Here is an 11,828-nt window from a genome sequence, read left to right on the forward strand (position 1 = left end):
GCTCCAAGACAAACACGGAGAGCGTTGCTGACGGGCACAGAACACGCCTGTTTGCACAGCTCCAGCTCTCCACAGAATTTCAAATGCAGGATTTAATGGAGCATAAAACAAGCTAAATAACCTCATCAGCTTAATAATAAAACAAATAAAAGTTGGGCTGTTTTTTGGCTTTTTATAGTATAAGGAACCCTATGGAAGCAGAGTTTACGTGGTCGCACAGGCGTGGAGGATCTGCCTGTCTCAGTGGCAGTGGCCAAAGGGGTTGTTCTGCTGGGTAAGCAGCACAATGGTACTGGTGGGAAGAGAGCACAGAGAGCATCAGGGGAACCTAGGCTCTGAAGAAAATTAGTCCATGTTTAAACAATTATTTCAAACCCAAAATTACTCAAAAAATGGAAAGCCAGATGCTTGGGGCCCATTGCGTTGCCTGCAGCCAGGTCTGCCCCAGGGCACCAAGGGACAAAGAGCTCTTGTCCCCATGGCATCTCTTGGAAGACATGGCTGCAATGGCTCCAGACGTTCACAGCAACAGCCAGCACAGTCACAGTGATGTGCCAGGAACTCAACAGCAGCTCATGTGCTCTGCTGTGGCTTCCAGCAGAGCTGGACCTTGGCTGTCCCCTCCTCCAGCCCCACGGAGCTGCTGCCCCTGTGCCCACACCCAGGGGGTGACCTGGGGAGCATCACCAGCCATTCTGCAGGGGAGTCCCATAAGGATGGGGGCTCCAGCAGGCCCACCTCTGCCCCAGCCTTTGGTTATGGCCGGTCCCACTCTGTCAATCACCATCTCCTGCAGCAGGACCCTCCTTTGCTCCATCCAGCACAACTCGTTGTGTCCCAGGCTGCCCTGGAAGGTCAGGTCCTGGAGACAGGACATGCAGTTGGCTTCAAGACAGAGCTTGCTCGGTTCATGGGAGGAACCTCATGACAAGGCAGGGTGATCCTGTAATTAAACCTATGATTTGAGGCTTGAATTATATCACCAACAAGGGCAAAAGGAGACTTGATCTACTGTGTTTGTTGTACTGCACTTACAGGCAGCCAATTAATTAAACTCATGCTTCAGGGACTTCCACAGCCCAGAGGCAGGAGCAGGAGGAATCCCCTACTGCCTGACGCAACCTTGGCTCCAGCCTTCTGCTGCTCTGCACCTTTCCCTGGAGCGTCAGACACGGCCACAGCGGCAGGAGGGACCTTGGCTGCATGTGCTGCTGCTTCTGGTGACACTGACAGCTCTGGTGCTGGGATGCTCTATTTGGATTAAACTGATACTTCAGTGTCAGGATGGAATTTTTTCCAAATCCAGCTGTCTGGCATCATTCTGGAGGTTGTCTCTGCCTCACGCGCTTTCAGAAAACCTGCCCTCCTTCGAGGTGCTCCTGTGCACGAGCTGAGCGTGCCGAAGCCTGGGGCTGCTCCGCAAAGCCAGGCTGGCAGAGCAATGCCCCAACTGCCAGCAAGGGCGTCCACCCCACTCCTGGCACTGCCTTCATTCGCCACCTGTATTTTGTATTTGCTACTAGTCTGCAAGTTAATAGCAGGTATCCAGCCTGTCAGAGGCTGACATGTTGTGACATACCGTAATATGACAAGTCCTGAGTGATGCCACTAAATGGGATCTTACTGCCTCAGTGCCAGACAGACAGCGGTAGCTTCCAGGTTGGTACAAAGGCCCCATCTCAGACAAAGAATATTCGTTAAATACCACATTGCTTTGGATGCTTCACTTGTTCTTCTTGCCACAAATAAAGACCATAGTTGCTTTTAACATTCTTTTTAAAGCCCCATGGACTATTTTAGTTCGTATATCACAGCGCAGCATAAAGCAATGGTACGGGGTGGAACACATGAGCTAAATATACTTGTGATACATCTTTCCTACTGTTTATGTTTATTTCTCAGGAACTGGTTAGCTCAAACAGCTCAGAAATTCAGCGTGTCACTGGAGCCAAGGCATGGTGAAGAGGTGAATATAAGAAATTATTTTGAAGGCGCAGGCAAAGCACAGCCAAGGAGATGGGAATTACCCCCAACCAGTTCTGCCACTGCCAGAAGGTTGGCTGGACACCTCAGCATGTGGTGCAGCACTGACTGAATGTCTCCATGGGAGGACAGACCAGAGTAAAAGCACCTTTTTTGCTCTATGCTGCTTGCCGCCTGCCCTCAAGAGCAGGGTGACCCCTTGCACCCCCAGAGCCACTTCCCCCCATGCTGAGGGAGTCTGTGCACACCCACCTCCGATGGCACAGGAGACTGCTTGATTTCCTGATACTCTGTGAGCAAGTGAGAGAATAAGATTTATAGCATATTTTAAGGTTAATCAGTAAAATCTTTCAGGCAACTAACTATAAGCTTCTATTCAAACACTGTGATTTATAACACTGAGGAGAAGCGATAGGGAGCAGCAGGGAGAGCCACAGGAGGAGAAACTTGCTCAGACTCTCCCTTTGAAGCACAAAGACACCTGTCTCGGTGCAGCGGCACCTGCCCTGCAATCCCAGGGCTGCCATGATGGGTTTGCTGGATTGTGCTAACCCAGTGGGGCAGGAGCCAACGTTCCAGCAGCACCCGGGCCTGTGCAGCCAAGCAGGATGGGCTGCAATATGACTCTACAACCTTTCCAAGAATTTTTCCGAAAAACCCTTCAGCTTTTATTCCAGGCAAAAGAAAGTCAAGCATCAGAACCTCCACATCCCTTTGCAAATTGACTTTCTGTCCTCCTCCCGGCTCTGACAACACCTTGCTCCTTACAGTTCAAACACTTGTGGACACAGTCAATGTGACGCATGTAATTAATTAACTTAATGAACTTAGTGACCAACCTGTGGATAACCATAGCTAAATGCTTCCTTTAATAGATTCTCCTCCTCTGGTGGGCCAGGGACAGAGAAATGGAGGAGCCGGGGTGTGCAGCTGCTCTCTCAACATCTGAACATATCCTACATCCCGCAGCACCTGCAGCTTTCGCAGCACTTTGGGGCTGTGTCCTGTCCTCCAGGGCTGACTTCATGCTGCTCTTACACCACATTTAATTGCACAGTGGTCATTATCCATTGCAGGGACAACAGGGCTGCTCGGGCACTGGCCTCACCATGGCAAAGGGAAAGCAGCAGGACAGTACTGGTGGGAAGAGAGCACAGAGAGCACCGGGGGAACCCAGGCTCTGAAGAAAATTAGTCGATGTTTAAACAATGATTTCAAACCCAAAATTACTCAAAAAATGGAAACCCAGAAGCAGTTCCTAATCTAGCAATCAAGTTCTTGGGGAGCAGCCAGCGAGAGGACTTGGATAATCACTAAGAGTGTTTATTTGCCTTGCTTAAAAATATAAAGATTTCCTCTCTAGTTCTGGGCAGGGGAAAGGTTAATTAATTCCTTCAGAGCAAAGAGATCTTTAGACCTCTTGGTAGAAACAAGGTCAGAAATCAATGCTGGAGGTGGAGCAGGGAGGCCAGGTTGGAAAATAATGAAAAGCTAAAAAAAATACATAAATAAAGAGGTAGGGAAAAAATGATAAGCTAAACAAATGGCAGGGTGACACTTGCTCAGCTCCCCACAAAGAATATTGAATTATTGTCTATAATTTGGGCTATCGAACCTAAATTAGGGCCTCCAGACTAAAAACTGCTGCATTGTGTGAGGGTACATCAAGGGTCAAATGCTCCTTTGGTTTGCTCATTATTTGCTCTGATACTAGGCTGTCATTAGCAGCAGCAGTGCTGAACAAAGCTGCATTACAAAGGCAGTACACATCAATGGTGCTAATTAATTGGATTAATGGAAGGGCAGCACAAATTAGGTCTGGCTTGGATAATTTCAATGAAAACTGAATACCAATCCCCAAAGTCATTGGAATATGGATGAGGCAAATTGAGTTAAAACAGAGGAGACTGCTGTATTCATTAGCCCGCCCACCCTCTGAAGTAGTTGTTTAATATGCAAACTATTAATATGCAAATCAGCACAATCGAAAAAAGTGTGATTTTTTTTTTTTTCTCCACTTCTCCCAAACGCAGGCAGCTGCCTGACGTGAATCACAGAATGGTTTGGGTTAGAAAGGACCCTAAAGACCATCTAGTTCCAGCCCTGCCATGGGCAGGAACACCTCCCAGCCACAGCCCCTGCAGCCCAGCCTGGAATGCTCTGGGATGGGGCAGAGCCGCAGGTTCCAGTGCCAGCAGAGTCACCAAGGAACCTGCCCACAGCCTGGGACACGCTGTGAGCCACCTTCTGGTTTTTGGGGGACATGGTCACAGCCATGCACTTGCTGCTCTTGGCTTTAGAGCACTTTCAACCATTTAGTTCGCTAAGGAAAGGTGATAAGGCAAGTTTTTTTGCTTTTTATAACACCCTCCCTGGGAGCCCCAAGCAGCACAGAGCCATTCTCCAAGGCAGGAACAAAGACGCATTTGCTCCATTTCACCCAGAAACACAGGCTCTGGGGCAGGAGATGCTCAGGCAGCACGAGAGCACACGAGATCATCCTTAATGGGTCCTTTCAAATTGCCTTGGACAACGTACAAACCACAGAATCCGTAAAGATTGGTGACAACTTCCAAACCATTTCCAACCTCGTGATTCCAGTCTATGAATTACAGTTCCATTGTGGTGCTTTGCCAGCACTGCTGCAGCACCACAGTGCCAATCACCACCTTCTGACAACCATAGAGCCAGTGAAAAACTTCTTAGAAATGTAATTATCCCTGAGAACTGTTTCTCTCTTTGGCATCTTTCATTTAGCAGGTGACCCTTCAATGTTATGACAAATGCATTGTTTGGAATTATTTTTTCATTTCCAGCTGTTAACTGGAACTGTTAACCATTTCAGCTTTCGGCTGATTTTTCTTTTTGGTTAAATGAGATCATACACATTATCTCACACCCACACATCCCCTGTTCACCACAGGCACGTGCCATTTTGTGTCCCCACTACAGGTCGGGGCCTACCTGGCACCACATCAGGACTTCTATACCCCACACCACCACACAGGACCACAGCCTGACAATGCTTTGCTTTAAGCGAGCAAATGGTCCTGTTGACCTCAGAGGAATTAGATGCTTAATTTTAGGAGTGTACATGGGCTCCCTCAGCCTCAACAGAGCAACAAGCTCAGACTTCACTGAGCTGGTTCACAGAATCAACTGCATTTTTACTGCCCACATAGACACCAGAGGGAAAGAGCAGAGCTGCAGAAACCAGAAGGAGGTGAACAGTTTCCACACAACAGCAGCAAAGTACTTTTAGTGCTGGCGACCACAGCAGGTACTTACAGAGCAGGTCTTGCCCAAGCACCTTCACCACAGGCTCCTCCTGAGCAGCTGCCAGGTGCTGGGGCCACTCAGTGTTTTTTCTTAGCTTGGTTGGTCATTAACTGGATTTGCAGCAGCTGGTCAGACACTGAGGGCTCCTCCTGGGCAATGACACCAGCTAATTCAGCTCCTGATAACCTTCATATGTGTAAACATATGCCACAGCACCCTGTTGATTCAATTGAGATTCCCACCTTGTTTATAAACCCACCCTTGCTCAGCCCTGCTCCCATGTGGTTTGGTTGGGGTGGTGGATCCCCTGTGCAGGGTGGGAGCATCAGTCTGTCCCTCTGTGGTGAAGATGCTCATGTGCCGGCTCAGGGTCTGCATGCAGAGCTCTGGATTCTTTCATTTTTCCTCATTTACTGTTCTCTGTTCCCTGAATAAAGAGAAGGGGATGAGTGTTTGCAGGAACGGGGTATGGCTCCATTCTCACAAATCCAAACATCTCCTGTAGAAGGCAGTTCAGCTCAGGTGCTGCCATCCTGTTGGGCAGGGGTCCGGGCAGTGCCTGCCTGGCGGTCACCAGCTCCTGATGCGTCTACCCCATGCACAGGGCCTCTCCCTGCCCTGCAACCCCCCAGCATGTTCAAATTCTGGGTGTCTGCAGCCTGGCTGCTGCCAGAGAGAAACCAGCAGAGCTTGGACAATGGAAGTGCCCACTTGTTAATATTTTTCCTTCTTCAGCTGTTTCTTTTTAATATTTTTTTTTCTGTCAGATCTTGTATTGCACTCACCATTTGTTTCTGAGCACCCGATCATCACAGCATATACCTAAGTGCTCTGTGCAGAATTAAGCCATTAAATATTTTGAGGGATAGAGCATCCATCTTTTCCTCCAGGAGATCAGTGAGTCTAATAAATCCCCCTGTCGGGGTCCCTTTTACTCGAACTTAGCACCATGGCCTCTCCAGTGGGTTCAAGTTCATCCCTTGTCACTCATCCCGTGCCAGAGAGACAGGAGTGCTGGAGCATTTGGGAAGTCTGTGGCAATGGCTAAGAGCAGCCAAACCTGAAAATAACACCTTTTTTTAATCCCGCAGTATAATTTTGCTGATTTTCTTGGCGCTCCTTATGGGTAAGAAGGGGAAGCATGGCTGTCTCCTGGGGACATGCAGCCAACCCAGCCCCACACGGACCCGGCTGGCATCAAATGGAAGCAAATCACCAGGTAACTTTAATGACACTCCCCAGGAGTGCAACCAGCACCTCTTCATTAAAGTCAGATGGGCTCCTTGGGCAGAACGAGCCCATGGCATGGCAGCTGTTTTCTCAGCGATTTTATTTGGTTTGGTTTTCTGCACATAAGGGGACGTCGCTGCAATCCCTCCCAGAGCTGGCAGAGCTTCCTGCTCTTGTCACCCTGTAACAGCTTCCTGGATTAATGATTCTGCAAAGGGCTAATTCTTAAGAGGGCAATGTCTTTTGCAGGCTGGTATTGATCTTTGTCAGCTTCCCCTTGAAAGAAAGAAAATATTGGCTTATTTACAAAAGGGAGCTTTTTGCTCCTGGCAAGTCAGCCTCAAGATTCACGGCTCCTCGCATCCCTCAGAAATTGGAAAGGCTGAGGGTAAGTTCCTTGAGTGTTGAAATCAAAGCCCTCGAAGTTCACAAGGCCCCGCAGAGTGTCTGTGGTGAAAGGGGATGGGTTTCACTGTTGAGCAGGGGACGCAGAGTCCTGAGCTGCACAACAGCCCCAGTGCGGGGCTGAGCTGAGCAGGGACCCGCTGGCTGCTTCACGCTGAAATGCAGCACTTCACCTTGGTTTGTGTTCTAAATGGAAACAAAATACTGATTTCAACAGCATGCATTAAATAGATTAAAAAAATATATTTTGTACGTCCATGTAACAGCAAAATTAAAAAATATTAAATGTTCAAAATGAAACTAAGTTCTGAAAAATTGTTTTAGCAAAATCCAGGAAGATACCGTTTGGTAACCAGCACTTGGCAGAACAGGAAAGTTCCCACCAACAATTTTCCGTTCAATGGACTCCCCAGCAGCAGCAGCCAGAGCTGGTCACAGATGGGCAGCTCAAGTCCCTGAGTGCAGGAGCTGGTCCCCATTCTCCTCTGGGAGAGGTGCTACCACCCCCGAGACACACAGAGGCTCCCGCAGAGAACCTGCACCTCTGCTCCCCGTAACAGAACTAAAAATATCTGCACATGAATAACCAAACACTGGGCTGATCCGCAAAGTGATTCCAGAATAGCCCAGAACCATGTGTGCATCTGTGCAGAGAGATATATATATGTATGCACATAAATAGAGAAGAGGGCATTTTCAGCTCAGACAAAGGAGGAAACATGAATTATAACACTAAAAGGATACAGGAAAATGCATGGCTGCAGCACGCTCCCTGTGGGTGCCAAGGATGACACCCCAGCTCCCCACACCCAAAATATCCCCAAATTATTGATGTTGTCACTATGACTGAGTTGGAGGCTGTGCCACCGACCATTAACCCAGCCCAATCATTGATCCTTTTGTATCTGACAAAAAGTGACAGCAAAGTCATGACCAAAGGTACCAGGAGAACTGGAGCCCGCGCTCCTGTGCCCAGCTGAGCGCTGGGGTCAGCCGGTCCTGCGGGTCCTCACTCCGCATCCCCTGCTGAGCACCGTGCTGAACAAACAATATTACACACTGAAACAAAACAAAACAAAAAACCTCAAAAGCTCTTCCACCCACTAACTCCTGCTGTGCAGAAGGTGCCAAATCAGATTACAGTGCACAGTTGCCACATTATCCTGTCTCGACTTTACTAACGCTCATTAAGCTTCTAAAATCCTTTTTATGGTGTTTATAACACCTCCAGAGGAGTTTACTGTGTAAATATTATTCTACCATTAAATCCTGCAACAAGGCAACCGTCAACAAGTGGAATTTGTAATGGGCCTGCCGAGAGGGCTCGGCTCGCAGGCTGCGGCGCCTGTGAAGTGAGGCCAACGCAAGCAGCCAAGAACACAGTACGGAGTGATAAAGCACTTCATTTTGATGCTTTAAATCTCCTACCACTTGGGCCTGCTTAATGTAACAGGCCCACTGAGACATTAGATTTGGGCCTGGAGTCAAATAAGCTACAGGGAGCCACTTACTGCGAGCAGCTTCCACGCCGCGGCAGCATTAGCGGTTTAACCCAGCTAATCCGATGCGGAGCCGGCATGGGCTAACGCTTGCCGGGCTGGCAAGGGGACAGATCGGGGTGGCCCCTTGGCAATGACCACTCTTGCCCCTGGCACGAGGATGTTCCACTGATGTGCCTGGGGCAAGGGTGGGTGTCTGTGGGTGCTGGTGTCCCGAGGATGCTCGAGCGGGGAAGTGGGAACCAGGGATGCTGTGGAGGCTGGACCCACACAGTGGCTCTTCCAGCCAGGAGCAGCTGGAACCCCAAAGCCCTGCTCCTCGCTCCCAGCCCCTCTGCACACGCCAGCTGGGAACAGAAGAAATGCAGAAAGGAGTAGCTCATGAAAAATAAAAATAAAAATAAAAATGAAAAGAGAAGAAAAGAAAAGAAAAGAAAATTTAAAAAGGCAAAAGAGGAATCTGGGCAGCAGGAAGGAGGGAAGGAGACTCCCTGAAGATCCCGCAGAGCTGGCAAGTGTCAGGATATCAACAGCTGTTCCAAAAGCACAAAATTACCCCACTGAAAATGCACAGTATTTGCCATGGTATTTGCCATAGTAGGTGCCAACCCCCTCTGCTCTCTCCCGGCCGACCTGCGCCCCCTCTGCTCCCCTCCAGCCCCTGTGCCAGCGTAGGGACAGGGACACCAGTGTGTCCTCACTCTCTTGCAAGAGGCACCCAATGTGTTCCAGAGCAACCATGGATTTGCTTTCACTTCAGTGGTGGAAAATGAACCGAAAAAATAAGCATGTGGATTTTTAGGGCAAGAAATTATTAAAAGGCTGTTTGGGGGCAAGTTTGAAACTCAGCTGAAATATTGTGTTTCATTTTGAGTTGTCAAAGCCCTTTCCTAATGCCTTCCCTCCAAAAAAGAAAGCAAACCCCCAAATCAGTATTTAACTGAAAAATGCCACTTTGCAATGAAAAATCTCATTTTGAAAATGGCAATCTGATATGCACTGAGGTTTTGGAAAAAAAATTATTATTCTTCCCTTTTGGGGCCAAAATATTAGTCTAATTCAAGATCAGTTTTAGAGATAACTTCGGTTCCTCCCAGGCACAACCATCCATCCCCAGAAGGCAGCTTTCCCTTCCCAGGACTCGCCAGGGCTGCCCTGGGCACCCATCGCTCACCCCGGCTGTGCCGCGCAGCCGCCGCAGCATCCCCGCCTGCCCCGGCCAACTGCGCTTGTGCGAGAGAAAAGATGACCAAGTTTGGAAATGTTGCTCCATAATTTTTCCCAGATGTGTTTCCTGGTGCTGTGTCAGTGCCGGCGTCCAAGAGCGCGGCTGGCGCGGGTCAGCAGGGGCTCGGCTCCTTGGGGAGCCCCCGGCATTGCCTGCGCTCCCACCGCAGTCCCTGGCATCGCCCACACTCCCACCACCTCCTGTCCCCCCAGTAGCCTTCTCTTGCCTTCACAACAGCAACTGAGAAACATCCATGGGAGCTGGAAATCAAAGTCACCCGGCAGATCTTCTTCATCAGTTCCAGGTTTCAAAAATGTTTTTGGAATGAGAGCAGAAGCAAACATTTTTAAATTGTGTGTGGAGGCACACGCTGGAAATTGTTGTTGCAACTCAACTAAAATGTTTCAGTTTTGACAAAATTGCTTGGATTTTGTTTCGATTTTGACTTCAAGCAAAATAATTTATCATGCAAAATTAATATAGAAGACAACAGTTACAATGCAAAACACAGAACGTAATGTGATAAATAATGAAAACATTGAAATACAAGCTGTTTCAGAATTAAAAATTGAAATGATTTGGTATGAAAGTGTCACAAAGGATGCTGCAGCGTTGTTGAATTTTTCTCCAGCTTTCCCCCAAAACAAAACCACAGCGAGTCCCTCAAAGCCCCGGAGCACTGGGGGTCAGGCAGCAGCCGCACACCCTCTGCTTTCCAGGCTCTCCCACAGGATGTCCCACATGCAGGTGTGCAGGAGCTGCGGTTGCCATGGCAATTGTCACAAACTGGGGTGGCCTGAAGTGACAAATAGTCCTGCAAACCCTGGAAACATTACTTGGACTTCATAGCAAGGTACATGTGCAAGTCAAACCAGGTCTGAGTAAATGCTTTGACACCATCAGTGACATCAAAGAAGGGGACACCAAGGAACAAGGAGACCCTCACTGAGATGATGAAAGGGATGAGAGATGCTCTGTGCCAGAAGGTGTATTTGGCAGCACAGGACGACTGAGCTGAGTGTCAAATCTGGATGCCTTGTCAAGCCTTTGGAAATGAGTTGTCTTCCTTTCATGACAAGTCATGGTGTGATCTCTACTACATGACAAAACCCTGACACGATACTGTGACAAGGGGTCAGTCGCAAATGCCTTCCTATTTAATATACATAGTTTGTTTTCCCTTGATAAACACCAAAGACATGTTTCTTGATAAAGATAAATGACAGCCCCACATTGGCAGCTCTGTCCCCACCAGCCTGGCAGGCAGCCGCTCTGGCCAGTCCAGGGATGCGGTGGCAGCCTGACCCCAGTGTCCCTGTCCCCCTGCAGCTCCCATGCTCAGCAGAACCTAAGTGCATTATGAACATTTCTTCTCTTTGCTTTCACACATCATGTTGCAGCAGCCATCCACACATGGCTACGCAGAGGACAGCAGCCCAGAAAGCAGAGGAGTACTCGCTTTCTGGCTGTCCCCATGGGCCCTGGAGGATGCTCTTTCGCACTTTGCACAGTGCTTATTTTGGAGCTTGAAATACTCTGACCTGAGCAGCAGCCTGTGAGAAAACAAATGGGGCACCAAGGGCATTATAGCGCATAGAGAACGCTAATTAAAGGGTGTCCATCAAAAGGCAGGCTTGGGTAAGGTTCCCAATTATCCCAACAAGGACAGGGATTTTAATGGGCACTGGTACATCCAACAAAGGTCTGCACGCTGCTCCTGACACAATCCCATTCAAGCAGCTTTTGTGCAGCCAAGGGGCGCAGTGTTTGGGAAAGCTGCCATCCTCTGGGGCAGAGAGTGCAGATGCATCCCAGTGGCTTTGCCTTTACAGGGAGGCTCTGGGGCAGGAAGGCACAAATTTGCCCCTGCACATTCGCAAAGGATGCTGCACCTGGGGTCTGTGACACTAAAAAAGCGTCTGCCATTGCGCTGCTTCTGCTGACCCTCTGATACTTTGCCCCCTTGTCCTGGGAACCTTTGCTCACAGTCCCACTCCCCAGCCTGGTGCCAGCAAAGACCATACCAGCCAAACGCCAGCTAATGTCAGCAGCACCCGTGCACACACGGTGCAGTGGTGGCCGCCTGAGTGCACCAGCAGCACTGGTGGCACCAGCAACAATGGCAACACCAGAGGTGGCACCAGAAACACTGGTGGCACCAGCAGCATTGGCAGCACCAGCAGCAATGGCAACACCAGCGGTGG

Source organism: Columba livia, chromosome 17, assembly GCF_036013475.1.
Source record: "Columba livia isolate bColLiv1 breed racing homer chromosome 17, bColLiv1.pat.W.v2, whole genome shotgun sequence".
NCBI classification, from domain to species: Eukaryota; Metazoa; Chordata; class Aves; order Columbiformes; family Columbidae; genus Columba; species Columba livia.